The sequence below is a fragment of the Panthera tigris genome, chromosome A1 (genome assembly GCF_018350195.1).
Source record: "Panthera tigris isolate Pti1 chromosome A1, P.tigris_Pti1_mat1.1, whole genome shotgun sequence".
In the NCBI taxonomy this organism is placed as follows: Eukaryota; Metazoa; Chordata; class Mammalia; order Carnivora; family Felidae; genus Panthera; species Panthera tigris.
In genome coordinates, this window is record NC_056660.1 from 134,583,650 (window position 1) to 134,606,542 (window position 22,893).

At 42.7% G+C, this 22,893-nt stretch overlaps 1 long non-coding RNA gene across 1 annotated transcript in view; it reads right to left on the minus strand.

The window, feature by feature from the left end:
* Window positions 1-7,220: 7,220 nt before the first annotated feature.
* LOC122239270 overlaps window positions 7,221-22,893 on the minus strand; it is a 39,118-nt gene continuing 23,445 nt past the window's right edge. The window contains exon 3 of the long non-coding RNA XR_006218220.1: window positions 7,221-7,536. This is a non-coding gene — a long non-coding RNA (uncharacterized LOC122239270). The remainder of the gene's footprint in view (window positions 7,537-22,893) is intronic.

Below are 22,893 nucleotides of genomic sequence, written 5' to 3' on the forward strand. Positions count from 1 at the left end.
TGGAGGGACAAGTATTGCCAATTTAGTGGCTTTAAAAGGTCCATGTCACACCCTTGGAAGACTGACTTACTTGAAGAAAGCAGTTGAGTCATAAAGAGATGGTGCACAAGACAAACTGATGCTTCCTAGACCTTTTTTTTTTTTTTAACTCTCCTTGCAAATGACTGATTAGAGTCTTTAAAAATTAGCCTGCCACTGACTACTAATTACTTTTGTGTCAGTCCTTGGATGCTGCAGCTTTACTGATGTTTGATTCTTACCTTTTCTTGCCATCACTCATTCCTAAAACTGAATCTTCATGTAGACGTGTAAAGTATTTTTCACCCTAATGTCACTATTATGGATGCACATGGTAATTACCCTTAATGTTTATTTAGTGCATTTGTTACAGAGCACTCAACTCTTAACTCTTTAATTCTCTTTGTTGCCCATTCATTCATTTGCTATCCGTAGAGTCTCCAATGCACAAAGTCCTGGGTACATAACACTGAGTGAGAACCAGTGCCTCCCTCAAGGAGCTACGATGAGGGGGAGAAGCCATCAGCAGCCAGTTATTGAGGAAACTACGAGTTAGTCCACCTTTTTCAAATGTGTGGTTCTTCAGATAGCAGTCGCGAATAAAGAAACTTAAAAAAGTCTTCAGTTCCTTAGCATCTAAGTAAAAAGAATCACTTGAAAGGCTACAAGTAGGTCGTGGTAAAAATGTGTACCTAACTTAATGGACAGCGTTTTATGCATTCTTTATTTATAGTAACCACACTCTGTATTTCATTCCATCTGTTTTCAAGTGGAAGTCTGACCACTGTTAAAGTGACGACCCACTTGTTTTTCTTTCCTTTCTTCTTTCCTTCCTTCTTGTCTTTTCTTCCATTAATTCTCATTGGCCTGGAGCTCAATTTCCAACAGGCTTAGTAGTGAGAGGGCTCCCTGTGGGCCTGGGGAGTATGGCAATGAGAGGTCATTGTAGTCTCGAGAGGTCAGCAAAAAAGGGATATGCATTTACTTTCACCTCCCTCCCTCATTACAGCAAACCATATGAACCCCTTCGGTGGTCACTAGATGAGAAATGTGAGAGACCTCCCTGAGGAGGAGAGTAGTTGGCCCTTTGCTTTGGCTGTTTAGCATGCATTCCCATAGCAACATCCAGTGAGAAGGAACAGTCAATTGCTTATTCCCTCCATCCTCTAAATAATTGACAAGCCATCTCTTTGGAAACTTAATGGTACAGCTAGATTCATGTGAAAGAGGCCATTGTCAACCTTTTTCCAAATCTGTCCAAATATTCCATTCCTCCATCACTACCTCCAAATGTAACTGTGGAAGACACCACCAACCAACCAACCAACTGACCAGCCAACCAACAACAGAACATTCTAAATGTAAATGGAACAAAGATTCCCGACATTAGCTAGCCAGAGAGAGACGCAAGCTCCTTGTTAGAGTTCCAGACCCCCTTGCACATGTAAGTACAAGGTTTGGTTTTGTGGTAACTTCTGGATCTCAGGAGGCTGCAGAATTAGCAGTCCTTGCGTGAGAATGTGGTTCCATTATTTATTCGAATAAATAGCCACATGAAAGCCCACAGGAGCCGTCAAAGTCAGCGTGCAACCGGGCCTGCGGGCAGAACTGTTCTTTCTTATGTCTTCTTCAGGGGCCCTTTCTAAAGAAAACATCACCACATATTTAAAACATGATGGGCTTGGTCTGACTTCATTTTGGGTGGTGCAAAACTTTGTTTTTTTCCAACTTGGGAAAACAAGTACTGGCATTGTGGTTAACCTTGGGAGACTCACTACCTACTCTCCTCCCACATTTATAGATTGTTCCATTCTTACTTAGTTTCCTCTTCCAAAGAAATGTGGATTCATTGTTCCACCATACTCTATTCAGCTTCTGCCAGTTAAATGGTAACAAATTTCAACTCTTTCAGAGATGGCTTTTCTCTTCCTAATTTCTAGGGCCATATATCACAGTACTGAGATTGGCCATTATCAAATTACAGCTGGGACTTGTCTGACCTAGACTTAGGTGCCAAGTACATGGAGAACAGAGTCTGACAGTAGCCAAGGGCCTTCGTGATATCTTTGTGCACTTTTAAACCTTAGTAATTTAAGTTGTAGGCCTATTAGAAATAATGCACAAGTGGCTTTTAGAAAGCCATCTGTTAAGTTTAAAACGGCTACATTAGATAAGCATACATGATGCACTTTTTTTCTTCCAGAATCCATGACAAATAAAAAGCCTTCTACAGATGATAAGGGGAATGGTGTCCTGTGGTTCCAGGGGAGAAGTCCTTATCGGTTGGGAGAAAAGAATTCAATTTGTGTTTAAATGCCATTTATAACTTGTTTCTTTCACAATTGCAGCCTGTTGTTAAATGTTGCAAAGCAGCTTCAGGATTTTATGATGTCTGAATTCTTAAAGCCAAAACATGTTCACCTTTTTCAGAATTATGTTTAAATAATCACTTAAAAAAAAAAAAAAAGTAAGTGCAAAAAATGACGTACAACGTATTTAATATAACCCCGGTAAGGAAGGGTCAAGGTCATTTAATACCTGGGGCCACTGAGCCAGAGGTGCTGGAGAATTCTCTCTCTTCTCTGAGATTCTATTCCTGGCCCTGTGTGCCCCTAGAACCATTCCATATTCCACCTGGATCAGAATGGGGACTGAGTTTTGCCTTCTCTGTTTCAAGCCAAAGTCCTACAGGGGCCTCCTCTGGCACAGAATAAAGATTTCCTTACAGGAATGATGTGCCCCGACTCCGGGAAGCATTTGCTGCCCGCACCGCCTGCATCTCTGCCTGGCTGATAGACGGGGATACGACCACATCCTAGCTCACGGTGTAAGCCCCCGAGCTCCCTCTGCATCAGGTCCTCACACACTCAGAATTACTCTGACGTGAAACAGGCCTGAGTTCCCTTTCCAACTTCACCACTTCAACCAGCTGTATGAAATTTGTGAGGCCCCGTTTCCTTCTCTATAACATGAGGCTAATAATAACTAATCCACAGCATTACTGTGAGATTTGATGAGATGATACATGCAAGGCACTTCCTACAGTGCCTCCAACCATCAACTGAAGTTACTATAAGTGATCTGCATGAGGCAAAGTATCCAGTTGCTTTGAGGGATAAATAATTAAAGCCATAGATTCTTTCATTTTGACACAAAACACCCATTTATATTGATGTTGTGAAGAGCAGAGTATCTACCAGGCCTAAAATTCACTTCTTGTAGTCATTCTTGAACTTGACATCAAATTCCAATGTCTACGCAGAGTTGGAATATGGCAGCTTCCTGGTTCAAAACAAAAGTCCTCAATACCTAAGGCAGGTTAAAAATTCAGTAGTTCTCTCTTATGAGAGCTTGTCTCAATTCTTTCTCTGAAATGGTTCTTGATTCTGTTCTTTCTCCTTTTGTTCTGTTCTCTCCTTTCTCCTGCTTTTGTAAAGTATAACAGCCTCAGCCTGATCTCCATGACTCTCAATTCTACCTACCTTCAGGCAATGGAGATAGAAAATACCAAATGAACTCAACAACATAGTCATTTTAAAAATTCACATTCTAAAAACTGCCACTACTGTGATGTTTTTGGTCAACATATTTACTGTACTTGATATTTCAAGTAACCATCAAGGAGGAAATTCAATTTTTGTGCTTATCAAAAAGTGGGAGGGTGAGTTAAGAGAGGTCTAGATGTTGTGACTTCGCAAGACACACAGAGCTCTGCACAACCTACCCCGACATGTCTTTTCAGGATCACCACTTGTCACTTCCCTGTGAAGTCTATCATCAGTCTTGTTGAATTACAAATTACATGGCCTCGTCTCCAAAACACACTGCTCTTTCAACCTTTGGGTCTTTGCAAACTTGGCTGCGTCTGTCTCTGGAATGATCTAAATGCTCCCTTTCCACTTACAAAGCCTCTATTCAAAGGTCACCTTGCAAGAGGAATACATTCATAGTCCAAAGAATATGGGTTTGAATCCTGGCTCTGCTATGTCCTGGTTCCATGACCATGAGCAATGAATAACCTTCAGTTTTCTCATCTGTAGGCAACTCAAAGAGCTCCGCTACGCTAGGGGTAAAAATCTAGGCACTTACACATCCCTGATTCTCACTGGCTTGACCACCCCGTTCCTCCCCCAGCCAATTGAAAGGCAATTCATTTCTGGTTTCTCTAAATCCAGACCCAGCTGATGCATGCAGTGTACTTGGCGGCTGGAATTTTGCCCTTATTATTAATGTCACAGTCATCTCACTCACCTAAGGGTGAGTGATTTTCCTTGCCAGTTGGAGCAGACTCACTGCTGCTCAAGAGAAACATCTACCACCATCCCTGTCACCATCTTGATCCTCCTTGCTCAAGTCTGTGGGCAACACCACTACTGTTTCTTAACAGTTCTTTTTTGAACAAGAGAGAAAGTTCCTCTCTCACATGTTTTGGTCAGTCAAGGAGTTCCAAGATGATGCAACAATACTAATTGGGTTCCAAAGTTTAATAGTTCTTCTTCCCCAGATAATTACAGATAGTAAATACAGGGCCTATCTCTATCCAGACATCGCCAAACCTTTAAGCCCTGAGCAAATCTTCAAGCGAGTCAACTCACTGGGCCACCTCCTCCCCATTTGACCGTTCCTCCCAAAGGTTCTCCCACTGTTCCCCTCTAAGAGTTCAAGGCCTTCTTAAACCTCAGACCCCCTTATGCAAATCAGCACGCTCAAATGAATACTGGGAGTGTTCCAGGAATGGTATTTTATCTCCTTTCAAAGAAGTTTCAGTTACCATCCAGGGGGAATCCATGGGATTGTAAAATTAGGGTAAGAATATCTACCTAAAATGATCCTAAAGAATGATAAATTAAATTATATTAAATGAGATATATTTCAAGCGCCTGGTACAGTCCCAGGTACATAGTTCATTCTTAGGCAGATGTAAGCAACCAGTGCTCCAAATACCACAGTAAAAAAGCTGCTTCTCTGAACTCCCACAAAGATTAGCAAGATTTCGGTTTAGCTCTGACTATATCATGTGGGGGGTTGAACTGCTCCCTGTTACACTGGGACTATCTCTTCTCATCTCTGTATCCTTACCACTTGGCCCTACCCTTGGCTTAGCACAGCACCTGGTCTATCATAGCCCCTAGGAACCTTTGAGTGGATGAGTTAAGAGGAAAACAGACCTGAAACAAGCAGATTGCAATTTTCCTTGGAAAGTAAATTTCAGCACATCTTTTGAAGCCCATGTGCTCTTTCCAAACTCTAAGTGAAGGTGTTTATTTATTTTTTGAGTCTCTAGTACCAAGCCCCAGTGTCCTGTACATGGTTGACACTCAATGGACATTTGTTAACGATAATGATAATTGAGTTAATGTTATGTTAACTGTTCAACCCATGACAAAATCCTAGGCAATATCATTAACCCAAATTCCTGAATAACTATCCTTCAAACAAACAAACAAACAAACAAACAAAAAGTCTGCAGTACCTTATTGCTGACCCCTGTGAGTGGCTGTTCAGAGTAACTGGACTCTGAAGCCTACCCCGCCCTGGACTTCCAACTATGTGAAATAATACACTTCTTCATTGTTTACAGCCATTTGAGTGAAGGTTTCTTTTCCTCATATCTGAAAGCATTCTAATTGGTAGAAGTCCCAAGAGAAAAGTAAAGAATCTGAACACATCTTTTCCATTCTTTTCCCAAACCTTGAAAGAATGGAACAGTGGTTTCCACTTGCTATTCTAGTCTCTTAAGGGACCACCCCCCAGCAAATCCTCCCCCTTCCTGAACTGGCATTTCTTCCTCCTTGTGGCTTCCAGTATTTCTACCATGTTTAAAACTTCTGTTTAAAGGATGTGAATCCAAAAGAAAGAAGTTGTTTCATGCCATGTGATTTAGGAAAGGGAAGAAGAGAGGAGTAAAGATTACGGATTATGGATGAAAATTACAAACACTGTATGAAATGGCACATATACCTCCAGTGCAAATCCAGGTCAGCTTTCAAACTCAATGACCCCAGGACCCTTTCCATAAAGCTGTGCTGTCCTATACAGCAGCCAACGAGAATTAGCCACTTTTTTAGCCAATAGCTATAAATATTTAAAATTTTAAGTAAAATGCAATTCAATGAAAATTTTAGTTTTCCAGTCACACCAGCCACATTTCAGTTCTCAAGAGCCACATGTGGCTACAATATTTGAAGGAATAAATGTAGAATATTTTTGTAATTGCAGAAAGTTCTATTTGAAGAAATAAATGTGGAATATTTCTGTAATTGCAGAACGTTCTATTGTACAGAGCCATTTCAAAAGTTTCTCTTCATTCAAAAATAAAATGATAACCAGAGAACCAATCACAAGCTTAGGAAGTATGAAGAGAGAAAAATGAACATTTTTGTGGTTCAGCTGACATTAAAATGGGAAAAAGCCCATCACTGGAATTAGAATGTCCTGCTCATTTGTCACTTTTTGTTCAATTAAAATGGCTTTGCTTGCTTACCTAATCTCTATGAACCTTACTTGCCACACCGTCAATGTGGAGATAACATTTACCTTGCATCAGCGTCATGAGGACTAGAGTTGATATCTGTATCAACTGTAGATGATCAATTACAGTATTATCCCCGGTTTCTTTCCTTGGGGGTGAATCATACACAAGTTTTTTGTTTTGTCTGTTTTTGTTTGGTTTTTTTCCACACAACCTTCTCTATTCTTGATTCCAAGTGTGGTCCACAGACCTGCAGCAGAAGCACCTGAAAGCGTGTTAGAAGGTTGGAAAGCATTCATCTATACAACATAGGCAAAAACTCAAAACAAGTACGTTATGTGACCACACAATAAAGATTTGGATAGTGGACTATGGAACCCTAACCATAACTTTGAGGCCCCAGTTTGAAGAGCCTATGAGAGCCTAGTGGCTGAGGCCAGCAATGATGGGAAGTTGGGTCAAGAAGGAACACCCAGGACAGAAAGAAAGCTCTTGCACCAGCCAAGCAAGGTAATACTCCGAGAAGCAGAATCTCCCAGCTCCCTATGTGCATCATCTGGTAGCATCCCTGAATTCTCTAAGGAGGTTTGCGATTGCTGCATAACAAATTACTCCCCAAAAGTTAATGATTTAAAACAATAATTGTTTATTATCTTTCCCATTTCCTGTAGGTCAGAAATTCAGACAGGTCACTGGATCTGGGGCCTCAGCTGGAAAGCTTGCAGGCTGGGGGATGGGGGCTGGAATCATTTGAAGACTCCTTCAGTCACAATCTGGCAGCGATGTTGGCTATTAGTGGCGGGCCTAGTTAGCACTGTCAGCTGGAACACCCACAATCCGGTCTCATCATGTAGGCTTTCTTCTTCAGATTGGTGGCTGGGCCTCAAGGACAATCAGAGAGGGAGAGGGAGAGAGGAAGAGAGGGAGACAGGGAGAAATGGAGAGAGAACACCAAATAGAAGCCCTATTACATATTGTGTCCTAGCTTTGGAAGTCATCCAGCATCACTGCTGCCACATTCTGTCGGGCACAGCAGTTACAAAGGTCTGTGGGGGATGAGAGGGAGGAAACATACACAAACATAAGTCAAGGTCATACCGTGACATAATAATATAGGTATGTCAAGGTCGCATTCTAAGAGCATATGGTGGGAAGAGCAAGTTTTGTGATGGCCCTCTAATTGAGGCCATCTTATTATGGCCATCTTCGAAAAACCCAATCTGCCACATGAATATTCTTTTTGGTTCAAGTTATTCCAGATCTCGAATCACCACGCCCACCACCATCATCATAAACAAGTTCTTATTTAGTGTCTTCCATGTGGAGGGCACCATATTCTGATTCATATTTATTTTATAGAAAAAGTTACAGGATATTCATCTCCCATTGGTGTATCTTGTTCTTGGGAATTCTTTCATTTTTTTTTTCTCCAGGAAAAATAGCTTCAAAGCTAGTTTCACTTTCCATTCTGTCTTGTTCTTTTGCATTATTTCATTACAGTCAAACTCTGTGAATGTGACATCAAAGGACTTGGAAAGTAAAGTGAGAATAAGTGGGATAGGTAGAGATAATGGCTCCTTCGCTGGTACTAGGTTCCGAAATAGGTTTTTGGTTGCTCTACAGCTTAAGATTTATTGCTAATGGCAAATAAAATAATTACAGCAAAATGTGCCCATGGATTAAAATTTAGAGTTCCTTTTTTTTAAAAAAAGCTATCTAAATACCTTGTATTCTCAGACTAAAACTTTTCTCTGTGTATTTTCATCTTCATAATAAAACTTTCTTGGCAACACTTCTCTCAATCTGTTGGGTGCTTCTTATATTAGAGTAGAATGAAAAAAGAGGGAGGAAGAGATGTAGTTTTCTAAATATGATAGAATAAAAAATACTAGTGTTTGTTTCTCATTAAAAAAAAAATCGGAGGCAAAAACTACAATTGGATCTGGCCTATAGCCATTCATCCTAAATAATGGAGGAAGAGAAACATAAGGCAACTGAATATAAACCTGGCACATACTTTCAGGTTTCTAATTTTACAGAGTCTTCTGTGTTCCCTTTCATTAGAAAGTCACATTCTAACTTTCTATAGTTAGCTGGTCTGCCCCTGTGATGGTCTTTTCTCCCCACCCACCTAACTGCTATTAATACCCAGGGTTCCCATTATTGCCTTCTAGAAATTTCACACACACACGCGCGCGCACACACACACACACACACTCACCACATACATACACATTCACTCATATACACAAACTTTCACACTCACACTCATTCACATGCACGTGGTCACTCATAAAATTATGCGCGTGCGTGCGCACACACACACACACACACACACACACACACACACACACACAAGTTTAGTACAACCCACCTCCTGACTTTGACCTCCTATGCAACTACTTGGCCCCCTCTTCCTTGACATCCCAGCTCCACTCCTAAGCAGGATGAAAATGGTTGACCTTTTGGGATCTATCTGGCAATGGCCACATTCACATTCAAGACTCAGTTCCAAAGCTCATGCTGGGTCCTCAGCTTCTCCAGTGCCAACAGCACATGACCCTATCCTATTTTTTCTGCTAATCAAGATTATCAGAATGCAATCAGAAGTCAGTGAAATTTTCATGGGGTTAACCTTGAATCTTTTCTAATTAATTATAATTTCTCAAAATTCTACATAAGTGTTAAGGATTGAATGGTGTTTCCCAAAAAGGTATGTTAAAGTCCTAACTCTTGGTACCTGTGAATGTGACCACATTTGAAAACAAGGTTTTTGAAGATGTAACTGAGTTCAAACGAGATCTTTAAATTGGCACCTAAGCCAACATGACTGTGGGTTCCCCTAAGAGGAAAAGTCAGAGACACACAGGGAGATCACCATGTGACAACAGAGGTAGAAACTGGAGTGGAAACAGCAGCAAGGCAAGGATTACCAGCTAAACCAGAAAAGAGGCAGGAGCAACAAATGACTTTCCAGGGTCAGAGGGACATAGTCCTGCTGATACCTTGATTTCAGACTTCTAGATCCCAGCACTGTGAGAAAATAAATGCTGTTAGCAAAGAAAAGCATGAGGAGAGAACATGGGAACCAGGTTGGGTAGGAGCCAGGTTGTCTTAGTCAGCCTGAGCTGCTGTAGCAGAATCCCGTCAACTGAGTGTCTTATAAACAATACACGTTTAGTTCTCATAGCTCTGGAGGCTGGGAAGCTCAAGATCAAAACATCAGTAGATTGAGGGTGTAGTCATGACCCACTTCCTAGTTCATAGATGGCCCTACAACCTCACAAGGCAGGGCAGAGAAGGGAGATCTCCGAAGTCTTTTTTTTTTATATATAACTTATGAAGGCTCCACCCTCATGACCTATGCACCTCTTAAAGGTCCCCCTCCAAATATATGTTGATTTAATATGAATGTTGGGGAATACAAATATTCAGTCTAGAGCACTGGTCCTTGGTCAATGTAGACTCCCTTAAGTCAACATCAAGCAACTACTTTAGGGACCTCATTTGCTCCAGCTCTTCCAGGAAATTTGATTCCACCTTGATCATCTACTGCTCATTAAAAAGTAACTTCTTATCCCTGTGCACATTTTCATTTATATTTATGGAAATCTTAGGTGTAGCTGAGTGTATTCTGCATGTTTCTGGGTGAGCATCAGTCCGTGGAATGTGCTCCTGGCTGTAGTTCATTTCTTGTGTTCAATGACAACATAGCAATTACAACAGTTGATGGTGTACCTTGAATATGCTAGGGCTACCCCTTTAGGTGACTTGGTTAGAAAACATCCAAACCAGGGAGAAAAGAAGATGTTTTGGGAGGCTGGAAGTATAGAAATCATCAGAGAGTAGAAGAGAAGCTTCAAGAAAACAAAGGATAATGTGTATTCACAGAGGAGGAAACAGAGTTCTTATTTATTCTATCAACTGTACCTACACGCCAGGTATTTAACATCTCTACTGATATCTAATCCTAATAATATCTTTGGTTATGGGTGTCATGCCCATAAAAGCATAATGAAATTGAAGTTCTGAGAACTTAAGTAATCTTCTCTAAGTCACATAGCTACTAAGTGGGAGAGCTAGGATGTGAATCCAGTTATGTCTGATTCCTAACCGTCACTTGTAGTGAGAACTCAAACATTAGATCACCCTTTAGAAGAGCTGTTCACATTTATCAGAATCAAGGAAGGAAGCTAGATTCTCTTATTACGGACTTTAAATTGTAGGTAGCCACATCTTTTACATTGCATAATGGCAGTTTGATATTGATACTAAGAAGGTTAGACTAACATGTACATGTTAAAATAATCACTGACTGAGAGCTGGGATTTAGGCAATTACCACGGCCCTTTCCTTTCTCCATAGTAACAGAACCCCCCATTTTTAATTAAACTCACAGCCACATTTATTGGTTTCCTTTACAACTTGATGTAACCATGTCTCTAGGTGCTGACCAATGGGAAATGCAGGGAACTGTCATGCCATTTCAGTAAAGTTTGCTAAAGAAAGCTTAAGATACCCTTTGTCCCTTTCTTCTCCACCCCTTCTTCCTTTTGTGGCACTTGGATAGGATGGCTTGAATTCCAACCACCATGTTGGGACCCTGAGGGCAAAACTCTCACTCTAGAGACACCAGAGCACTAAGTGGAAGAGGCCAAGTCCTGAGGACTTTGTGAAGCAGAGTTGCCAGTCAGTCCTCAACTGCCCACCTCCTACATGTTCACAAGAGAGAAACAAATGTCTCTCTTATTTGAGCTACTGTAGTTTGGGTCTTTGTTACAGGAAGCCAATACTTCCAATTAGCCAACCTAATTGATGTAGGTTCATCATAAAGAAACACTCCACTAAGAGCAAAGGATACAGCAGGGATTGGCCTGTGCCAGTAGTTTCCCGTATTATAGAGGCTTCTGTCCTTTTAACAAACAAACAGAAAGGACGCCTCCTTCTTTATATTTCCTAGGTACCTTCATAGACTCCCCCTTCCCTCACAAAAAGCCTAAAGCCCTCAAGTCAAGTATTGGGTACTCAATTCCTATCTATTGCCAATAAATTCAATAAAATGTTTTTACATTTTTTATTTTTCTCCATTTCTTCATTTGTCTCAGTCACTTGCTACTTTTACTGCTACTTTTGCTCTATAATCTGGTTTGTTAAAAACAGTGATGAGAGGGGACATCATTGCCTTGTTCCTGGTCTTCGTGGGAGACATTATGCTATACACTTTCCATGCAGATCTCAGAAAATCTTTGCAAAGACCCTGTGAGATAAGAACTGTTGTAATTCTTTTTTTTTTTTTTTTTCATCTAAGGATACTAAAACCAAGCGAGGTCATGACCAAGGTTACATGTTTTATAAAGTGGTTACAGGTGAGATTTGAACTCTCATATTCTGCCTCCACTATCTGGCTTCTTAGCTACTATTTCAGGCACTAAGACAACCTGGGAAAAAGTATCAAGATCCAAGAGATACTCAGACTTTTCAGCAAGTAAACAGATCCACGGAGGTATTAAAACGAGCATATCTTGCAAAAGCTACTCAATTGACTAACATTTAGAATCTATCTGAATTATACCTTAATAGATAAAGCTCAGGGGAATCAGTCTGCTGAATTCACCATATTCCTCTCTTATAATTAATTTAGTCATACACATGCTCCTAGAAGCGACACTGTTAGCAGTCACACAACAGAAATTAATGTGATGCCACCCTAGACCTCTGAGGTCCCTGTTCTAAAATGCAATGGCCTGGGAGCCTGGGTGGTTCAGTTGGTGGAACGACCAACATCCGCTCAGGTCATGATCTCACAGTCTGTGAGTTGGAGCCCCGAACTGTGCTTGCCGCTGTGAGCACAGAGCCTGCTTCAGATCTTCTGTTCCCCTCTCTTTCTGTCCCTCCCCTGCTCGCGCTCTCAATCTCAAAAATAAATTTTAAAAACCTTAAAAAATGTTTTAAATAACATGGGCATGTTTGAAAGTACAAATACAGAGAGTAACATCTTCTGAAATCAGTTAGCAACAAGAGCAAACCTGATGAGACCAAGCATATTGTCACCGCAGGCGACACCCTGTGCTTGTGTTGTAATGGCTCACCTGTTGTAGTGGGTGGGAGAAGAAACAAATTGCTCCTCACCCACGTGACCAGAAACAATCTTTAAGGGAGATTAGATTTTAGGAAGGGCTTCTCTTCAAGCAAGAAAAGTAGCACTTCTCCTTTCTGTGTGGACTTCGCACTAAAGGAGATTCACCCAAGTTTGGGCTTAGATGTCAAGAGCCGGAAGATAAATTTTGCTGAATTCTGAAAGTGCACTCAGTTCACTGAGTGGCTTTTGGTGTGTGGGGGGGGGGGGGGGTGGGGGTGGATGGTGGATGGGTGATATTCTCTTATTCTCACATCTGTGTCCCAAATACAGTGACTGGTGTGACTAGCAGGATCCCGAATGATCCAGAGGAACTCAGCTGTTCCTCTGGGTGTGAGTGGAAACAGGGGGAGATGCAGTTCATTTGTATAAGGACCACAGGTGTCCTACAGGAGTGACTGAATGTGGTGAGGCTGAGAGAGGGCTCAACTGTTGGAATGAAGTCTGCTCTAGCACCCCAGTCCTGCACTCAGATTCACCCTCAGGGAGAGGCTGTAGGTACTGTATTCATTTCCTGCGGCCGCTGTACCAAGTTACCACACACCAGGGGCTTAAAACACCCGTTCTCTTTCAGTTCTGCAGGCTGCAAATCCAAAGTCACTATCTCCGGGCAGAAATCGAGGTGTTGGCAGGACCACGAGGGAGGATCTCAGAGAAAATCTGTTCTTTGCCACTTGGAGCTTCTGGGGGCCACAGCACTCCTTGGCCTGTGGTCATGTGACTCCACTCCTCAAGGTCAGCATCCTCAAACATCTCTCTCTGCTCTGGCTTCCCATGGCCTTCTCCTCTCCATCACTCTTATTAGGATACATGGGATTACATTGGGATTCCACTCTGATAACCCAGGACAGTCTCCGCATCTCAAGAGCCTTGAACTAAATCACAGATGCAAAGATTTTGCTGTATAAGTTAACATTCACGAGTTCCGGGGATTAAGACCTAGTATCTTTGGGGACTACTATTCAGCCTACTACAGAAACAGAAGCCTGACCGTGGAGTCTGTGGGGAATACTTTCTTGGCCAGGTCCCCAGAAATTACTCTATCTTTCTAATGAAGGACGGCAGTTAAACAATGACTCTAATTACAGTGCTATATGTGCATCTGCTATTTAAATGCAATTTGTTAAGGTTGCTAATATAGCCAAGGAAATCATAGATTTGTTCAACATTCAGCTACTTTCCATCGAGCAATCAACCCCCAAATTATTTGGTTTTTGCCTGGACCATTATTTCAATTTAATTAATGCTGTAAAAAGGAATGTGAGCGTATTTATGTGGACTCAAGTTACAAAATGTTAAATTTAGTATATGTTTTCTGAGGTGCGGCTCATTCGTGACTTCTGTTCCTATCATCTCGTGTTTGCACAGCTGGTAACCGTAAATTCGACGTAAAACACCATTTGAAAAGCCAGCAGACATTTCACTGACCTTGAGGGTGAATTTGTCACTGCTTAATTCTATGATGATCTATATTCTCGTCTGTTGCCTTTGCAGGAAGGTAATGGCTATGGTGTTACTCACTTGCCAGGGGTCCCAGGTTGGCCCAGCTTGTCACGTCACAAGATATGTGAACCACGCCCAGAACTTTGTCCTGATCTAACCACAGAGATGAACACTGACCCATCCCATTTGATTAAGAAAAGGTATAATCCTGGCACTGGGGAAGAGGGGGATGGGGTGGGTGATGCTCAGAGAGTTCCAAGTTCAGTGGCAGCCATAGTTAACCTCAGACTCAGAGGTCTCAGGGACGTGGAGGCAAAGGATGTTATTCATTGAAAGCAGAACACACCCTCTTTCTAACCACCATCTTCCTATCAACGAAGGTTCTATTGCCCTTCACTCTAGCCCTTTATCAGCAGTTGGTTCCTTTCACATCCTTTTTAATGGCCTGGAAAGGGGATCTCGGTTTCTAAGAGTGGCCCTGAGTACAGTGAGCCAAGCCTTGCGATGAAAATGCCTGCCCAAGTTCCTCCTTTTCAGTTTCTAACAGGCTCCGAATGGCTTGCAAAGGAAAATGGATCTTCAGCAGCTGCCTTCAAGGTTACCAACCCCCTCTCCCCTCCAGCCCCTGCCAACCCCACAAAAAGTACATACTCTCCTTCACGAGGACCTGAGAGGCCGCCAGTCAATGGCTGACAGAAATGGAAAATCGATTTCAGATTTATCTCCACTGGGAATTAAGTATATTCCTTAGAAATAATGAATTATGAGGTCATCGAGGGCTTGTTCTTTTTCCTGCTTGCAGAGACATTTTAATTGAAGAAAAAGTGACGAATGAACAGGACATTCTAATTCCAGTGATGTGCTTTTTCCCATTTTAATGTCAGCTGAACCACAAAAATGTTCATTTTTCTCTCTTCATTATTCCTCAGGGTTCAGGAAAAACACTGTTGCCAAAGGGGAAAAAAACTGGGTAACTCCTGCTCCCTCCACCCAGCTTTCAAAACACTCAGTAAGATACAGCTCTGGCCTCAGCCAGCCTGTGTTTTCACTATTGGTGCAGCCATGATGCTCACTAGCACTGGTGAGTGCTAGTAACAGGACTAGGGTACCCCTAAGAAACCTTCTCCATACGTCTTCGATAACAGTGGGACACAAGGAAGAAAGTCATTCAGAACCCACAACACTGATCATGGTGGACCAGCCTGATAGGCAAAAATCAGTAGTTCCCTTAGCAAGCCTTGCAACAAACACACGCGCAACCGCTCCCCACCCCGCCCAAGTGCACAGGCACCATCTACTGAGTGCCAGGTATGATTCTAATCCTGTTAAAACCCTGTCAACAGACATTGTATCATCTAATCCTTGTAAGAGCCCTCAGACATCCCACAATTAGTCAACTGTAGGGCTGGGGTTAGAACCCAGGTAACACAGTCTGCGTTCTTAAACCCTGTGCTCTTATCCAGCCGTTCCCAAACATCGGCACAAATCGGAACCACCTGAAGGGGTTGTCAAACCAGAATGCTGAGCCTCACCCCATAACTTCGGATGCAGTAGGTTGGGGGTTCACACTTTGAGAACCACTACTCTAGCATCTCATTTTGATGGTCAACAGTCATATTCTAAAGGCTCTAGCCACGGAAGAACCTCAAATACAGAAAGCCATTCTAGGGTTTCTGTTCCTTTCTCTACTTCCTAAGAAAAAAATCTGAGAACAGTGGCTGGCATACCCAAGACCAGGCAGAGAAATAGGAAAAAGGATGAAGTTAGAGGGGTGCCTGGGTGGCTCAGTCGGTTAAGCCTCTGACTTTGGCTCAGGTCATGATCCTGTGGTCTGTGAGTTCGATCCTGCGTCGGGCTCTGTGCTGACAGCTGTGAGCCTGGAGCCTGCTTCAGATTCTGTGTCTCCCTCTCTCTCTGCCCCTCCCTTGTTCATGGTCGGTCTCTCTCTCTCTCTCTCTCTCTCTCTCTCTTTCTCTCTCAAAAATAAACATTAGGGGCGCCTGGGTGGCTCAGTCGGTTAAGCAGCCGACTTCGGCTCAGGTCATGATCTCGAGGTCCGTGAGTTCGAGCCCCGCGTCGGGCTCTGTGCTGACCGCTCAGAGCCTGGAGCCTGTTTCAGATTCTGTGTCTCCCTCTCTCTCTGACCCTCCCCCATTCATGCTCTGTCTCTCTCTGTCTCAAAAATAAATAAACGTTAAAAATAAATAAACATTTTAAAAAGTTTTTTTTTTTAAAAAAGGACAAAGTTAGAGATGCACATTTCTCTTCTACCAACTTCTCAGTTCAAATAAAACTGACTAGAGTTGCCGAGGATACCCATCCTTAAGAGCATAGCTATGCCCGTTGAAGTGACTGACTCTTTCACGTGGGCAGGAGTTGATTCTATGGGAATGACTCTCTCTTCTCTACCATCCCAGCTCTTGCATGAGTTCTCATCATTTAAAATACTTTGTGTTCTCGGTCTCAAGCCACCCTGACCCTACCATTTTGAAGCCATGGCGAACTTAGACGCTGATGCACCACAACAGCTGCAACCTCACTACCACTGAGTTGTAGCTTTTCCGTCTCTGTGAGGGTGTGACCCCGTCTCATATTCTCACTGATCTTTCTTGAATTATTATTGCTCACTGTTTTCTCAGGTATTAGCTCACTATTGGTTGATTCAGTAATGAACCTGATGTAGTCTCATAAAATGAAATGCCTAACATAGGTAGACACAGCCCAATACTTTGACTACACTGGGCAAGGATCTAACATGACTCTCTTCCCACACTTCTCTTTCCCCAACAACATCGATGCCTTGGGCCTCAAACAGCCACCCTTTTCCTCTCTTGCACTCCCTTGAGAAACTGAGGACTTTCAGAATGGAGGACAATTATACAATTCCCTCCAAGGACAGAGGAGACTTCTATAACACTCCTGACCTCTATAAAACAGGGGTGGCCATATCTCCATAGCCTCATGGAGCTACTGTGAAGCAGGTGTGCTCCTCAGAAAAGAAGATTGACAGGACAAAAGTCTACAGACTAAGGTTTCACGTTTTAATATGAAAATGTCACAAGATAATAATGGGAGGTAAGGCTTTAGGTTTCACCTCTCTATACTGAAAGGCTTATCGGAAGTTATTTCCTCACTAATAATTTTAAAAAATGGACAGCATTTGCCTGAAATGACAAGGGGAACCAACATTTACGGGCACCTGGAATATAGAGGTTCTAGCTATGCTATTCAATTTAGCCACGACAGTGGCTCTGAGAGCTTGACCTTATTATTCCCATTTCATAGAAAAGCTGAGGCTAAGAAGTTATGTAATTTGCCCAAGATCAAATTGAGTCAAGCCTGGAACCCAGACTTGTCTTTCTTCTATATACTATGGCTTTCTTGAAAAGCATATAGTTACTAAGGATGGCAAAGTGAAGGACAAAGATAAGCAACCTTTCAAGGAAAATAAGAAAGAACATTCAATGGAAAAATGTCGAAGCCATTTCCATGGATCACAGAACCAAGACATTTCCAATTCTGACACCGTTTCCAACGTGTTTTTTCTTTGACGTACCACCAAGCAATTAACCCAGTTCTCTGTGGACACTAACCAGATATCCCACAAAGTTAACTCAATTCTGACACGACCTACCTGGAGGTAGCATTAGATTCCACAGCGTACGGGCCCGGTCCCACAAGCCCTCACTTCAGATGCCAAATGCAAGTCAAGGTTATTACCTCTGTTTCTGACTGGCTACAAATGAGGGGTTCCCACAACTGCCTCCTTAGGTTCCATTAACTTACAAGAGCTACTTACAGAACCCAGGAAATCAGTTTACTTACCAGATTGCCCGACTATTACAAAGGAAATCACAGGATACAAATCAACAGCCAGATGAAGATACAGAGGGCAAAGTCCCAAAGGCAGGAGCTTCTTTCTGCACGGAGTTGGGGACCTGGCACATGGATGGATGCATTATGGTCCCTCAACCCAGAAGCTCTCTCTGAAATCCTGTTCTTTAGGCTTTTGTGGAGGTAATTGAGGTTACCCAGGCATGATTGGCTACATCACTGGCCTTTGGTAACTGAACTCAGCCTCCAGCCTCTTCTGACACAAGGTCAGAGGGTGGGGCTGATCAACCCAACCCTCTAATCAGGTTGGTTCCCCCCAGCAACCAGCACCTTACTCTCCAGTTACCTGGAGCTCTCCATGTTTGCCTCATTAACAGAATAAAAGACACCTTGATCAACTGATAGCTTCTCTTAGAAAATTCCAGGGGATTTTGGAGTCTGTGCCAGGAATGGAGAGGAAAACCAAATATGCATTTCTTACTGTAAATCGTAATATCACAACATTTAAAAACCATTAACAACAAGCAAAAATTCAAAAATAAAGAGAGATTTGAGAAGTATTAAGAGATACTAATAGAAAGTTTCAGGAAAATTGGAGTCCAATCTTTGCTAACAAGTAGCAGAAAAGAATGGGCAACAAATGCTTACCCGTGAAGGTATGAATATACCATAACGAAGACACAGAGAAACAGGAGTACCATTATGAAGAATGGGAATGTGGACAAAACCAACTAAAATAAAGTATTTCTTTTTATTTTTTAAACGTTTATTTATTTTTGAGAGACAGACGGAGAGCATGAGTGGGGGGAGGGGCAGAGAGAGAGGGAGACATAGAATCCGAAGCAGGCTCCAGGCTCTGAGCCATCAGCACAGAGCCCGATGGGGGTTCGAACCCACCAACTGCGAGATCATGACCTGAGCTGAAGTCGGACACTCAACTGACTGAGCCACCCAGGCGTCCCATAAAGTATTTCTTGAGTCTGGTTAAAACGGAAGTGGAAAAGGAAATAGAAATAAGCATGTTATATAAATGGTAAACGCTAGAAATGTGTCAAGGAATTTAAAAAATAAACTGCCTAAAGCAGAGAAAGGAGGGGGAGGAGAAGGGAGAGAAGAAAAGAGAAGAGGCGGAAAGGGGGAGTGAAAGGGAGGGGAGAAGGGAGGAACAAGACACAGGAGAGAAGACAGAATTTCTAAAACGTTTCCAAGAAACAGGCATGCAATTATTCCGATGTTTATAGAAACATTGATTTTCTGTTAATGAGGGAAAAGGCCGATATGAAATGCCTTTAATGATTTCAAAATCAAACTACACAGACAGGCTAAAGTGACAATATCAGCAAGGTGTTCTTCAGAGGAAGGAACTCCATGAATTGAAAAGCCAGGCTGGACTTTTTTCTTCAAGGTGCCTCAGCGAACCCTGGTGAATTCAGTTGCCTTCCCTTCTTTGCTTTTCTCTGGCGCATTACTGAGGTGCAAGCAAGCAAGGTGCTGTCACAACCCCCAGCCAATAAGGGTGGGTTGGAAAGACACACCTGCTACTCTTCCTTTTATAGTTAGGAGCAAGCAATGCAAGTGAGGATTTATATCATGTCTGAAAATGCCCCAAAGGCAGCCACTGTCTATAGGATAACTGGCGTGGACAGCCCAGACTCAGATACAGATCCCACATGGAACCTATTGGAGGCAGCTGTCTTTATGGACTGTAGGATAGTAATTGAGGTTAATTGCCACTGAAAGACACACACCGTGTGATCTCTTTATGTCCATTTAGTGAGACGGTTTCAGCATCGAGATCTTTTCCCAGGAGCACCACAGTGATTTGCTCTCACAGTTTATGTGCTCCTTACATTTATGGGTTATGCACAAGCTAATGGGGCTAATTGTTACTGCTCCAGTGGAGGCCCCTTTAACATTTTCCCCTACCTCCTGCCTAAATGTCAAACCCATTGTCTACTTGTGCTTTAGTGTTTCCACATTCTGTAGTCTTCACCTTTGAATTGCAGTTTGGAAGAAAAAAAAAGTTAGCACGAGTGGAGGTTGGCAGCCTTGACTGTTGCTCTCTGCTCAAGAGAGATTTTGTTTTTCGAGTCATAGAAAAAAAATGATTTAAGAAAAAGAATCCTCAGCACTCAGGCTCTGCCTTCTAGCTTCAAAGCCTTTTACAAGCTGCAATTCATTAAACGCAATAATCATTTGAGGCCAGTGGACCGACCTCTGCAGGGAGAGGGGCCAAGCCCTCCCACCCCACCCTCTTTCCCTTTGTGTTCCCAGCCACAGAGAGCAGGAGGGGGTGGAATAATTGTGCTCCCACCAGGCAGGCCGCCCGTGGCCCTCAGCCCAGGCCTGCTTTTCCTCCCTTCCTTGCCAGGGCTCCACGCTCCACTTAGCCATCGGGTACAGGCTCTTCTCTCCTCGGGGCGGCATTTGTCTGCTTTTCACAAAATAGTCTGCCCACATTTTGATTTCCTTCAGACAAATGAAGAATTTCCTAGCCACAGCGCCCAACCAAGCCTAACATTCGCCCCATGGGACAGACTGCTCCCGCTTGGCCACTCAAGGGCAGAGAACCAAGAGGTATCACACCCCACTGTCACCAAGAGAGAGCCAAGGTACCCCCACAGCCTGCAGGGCCCATTGTGTCAACATGTGCCCTTTCCATCGCAGCCAGATCTGGTTAGCCCTTGGCAGTCTCCCGTCCACTACTGACAAGTGTTGCCTCTACAGTGAGGGTGTAAGCATGGCTGACTGCGGTTCTTTGGTATGGGGGTCACTGACACAAGAAGTATGTGGTCTACTGAGGTCCCCTGGGTCGCTCCACGGTTTGGAACACCTATTTCTTTTGCCTTCCGCTCTTCTACCTGTACCCTAACCAGATGGTTTCTTGGAGAGAGGGAACAATACTAAAGCACCCACAAGGCCCAACGATGGCATATTACATTTCACAAGAAAACACCAAGTTGCTTTTTATAGTTCTTTCTTTCCAGTTGCCTTTGCTCTCCTCAATTCTGCCCACTCGTTTAAGGAGAAAAAAAAAAATAAAGGACAATGCCCCCTTAAAACACTACATTAATGATGCCAGTGTAAGAAGGCAGGTTTGGTCTCCTTTAAACAGCTGATCATTTCCTAACGGTACTGAAAACATTCATGCATTTCATCCACACAACAACCTTAAGAGCAGAAATTTGCGCCAGGGTCTCCACAGCCACATGTTCATGTGGATGAAAGATGAAAAACCATATCCAAAGCCAGTCCTGACTGCCTCCTGCCCTTCTTCACCCTCTCTACCTCTCACCGCACCTGTCTGCTTTTTTCTCACCCCAACAGGAAAGTCCTGCGAAGACCATTCCTCAGGCACGCGTTTTCTCCAGGGCTCTCTCCTCGTGACCAGAGATTTATATGCTGCCCCACATGTAAGGTCCCACACCACTCCCAGCAACTCCATGAAGACCTTTCTATTCTGCTCCAGCCCAAATGAATCTCTTTTCTTTGAATTATGAAAATGTTCATTCTCACTGATGTTCAAAATTATAATTTTGAACTTGAAAGAGCCTTAAACTCCAACCCCCTCCATTTACGACACAGAAAATTGAGTCTCTGTGAGCTTAAGTGACTTTCCCTATGTCACAGTTAGTTTGTAGCAGGGCAAGATAAGAATTCGAGTCTCCGGACAACAACCTGACTTACCACTTCCCCCTCAAAGATTGCCAGAGACAGGGATGCCTGGAGATCACCAAGGGCATCATGCATGGCACATTTAATCTCTTCAACGCTTTCAGCAGAATTAATTTCATTCCACAGTGAATCATACCCTTGCCTCCAACTGCATTCATTCTTATAGCACTCAATACTGCCCTGCTCTGGACATCTCCAGCCAGTTCTGTCACGAGCCCTTGCTGTTCTCTTTTCACCCTTTCTCCCCAGTTCTGCACTTCCCTGCTCAGGTCGCTAGCTGGGCCCCCTCTGGACACAGAGAACTCACGTGTGTTCGCTAACACATTCAGAGTTAAAAACCATCACTTTATACTGATGTTAATTGGCACCAACATGACTGTGAAGACACATTAGACGATAGGACTTAGTTATAAGGAGGAAGTAGAGATGTCTCAGAATAGACTTGTATTGATCTTTTACTTTTTAGGGGTGCCTGGTGGCTTAGTCAGTTAAGCATCCGACTCTTGAGTTGGGCTCAAGTCATGATCTCACGGTTCCTGGGATCAAGCCCCACGTTGGGCTCTGTGCTGACAACCGCAAGCTTGCTTGGGATTCTCTCTCTCCCTCTCTTTCTGCCCCACCTCTTGTGCTCTCTCTCTCTCTAAAAATAAATAAATCAACTTAAAAAAAACTTTTAAACAATTTCAAACTTACATAAAAGCTCCAACAGTGCAAAGAACTTTCTCCTTGAACTTTTTGAGAGTAAGTGGTTGACATGATGTGTCCTAACCCCGAAATGCTCTAGCGTGTAACTCCTGCTAGAGAAGATATTTTCCTACATAACCACAATACAAACATCAAAACCCAGACATTCACACCGATACACTACTAGTATCTAATTTGCAGACCCCATTGAAGTTTTAGCAATTGTCCCAAAAAGGTTCTTTATGACAAAAGCATCTAATCCAGGATCATACTTAGACTTAGTTGTCATGACTTTCAATGCTCATCAATTTGGAGCAATTCCACAGTCTTTCTGTGACTTTTGTGACTTTAACTCTTTCAAACATGTTACAGGCCAATTATTCATAGAAAATTTCTCAATTTGGGTTTATTGGCCATTTCTTCATGATTACATTAGATTATGTTTTGGGGCAGAAATATCACAAAATTGATGTTCTCATTATTATTATATTAAGGCAGTATCTTATCAGGTGGTATATCACTTGGTCCAATTAATAATAACATCTTACTAACAGCATAATACAACATTAGAATACAGAACACTTAAGAACCTAGAACGTAAGGAAGTTCTAGAATTTACAGAAGCACAGTA